Consider the following 487-nt stretch of genomic DNA (forward strand, 5'->3'; position numbering starts at 1 on the left):
TACAGAGAGTGAGAAGAGGGGAAGTGATGCGGTGGGGGGAGTTGAACGGAGGGGGGAGGAGTGATGAAGGGGATAGGGATGTGGGGGGAGATGAATAGGGGGAGATGAAAGCAGAACTGTAGCTTCCTTGAGGGCGCTGTACGGGGAGAGAGAGAGGAAAGAGCCGACATAAACCCCAACCTCGCCATTTTGCAAACGGAGCGAGCTGTACCAAGGAGCCTAATCATATCACAAACGAATGGAGCGTAATGACAAGGGCTAAAGATGAAACCCGCGGCCCGGCATAAAAACAAATAACCCATGTGCCTCCGTCTGGCCAAGCACAAAATTATTCACAAGCTTGGAGTCCATCAAGAGAAGTAATCGTTGTCTCAGGGCTATCCACGCACAGCATTTCTGAAGCAACGGAGAACCAATGAAAACGCCGCGATTCGGTGGATCTGCGTTCCTATTGGTCGAGGGGAGTGCCCTCTGCGTGTAAGGGGAT

This window comes from Penaeus monodon, chromosome 29 (assembly GCF_015228065.2).
Source record: "Penaeus monodon isolate SGIC_2016 chromosome 29, NSTDA_Pmon_1, whole genome shotgun sequence".
In the NCBI taxonomy this organism is placed as follows: domain Eukaryota; kingdom Metazoa; phylum Arthropoda; class Malacostraca; order Decapoda; family Penaeidae; genus Penaeus; species Penaeus monodon.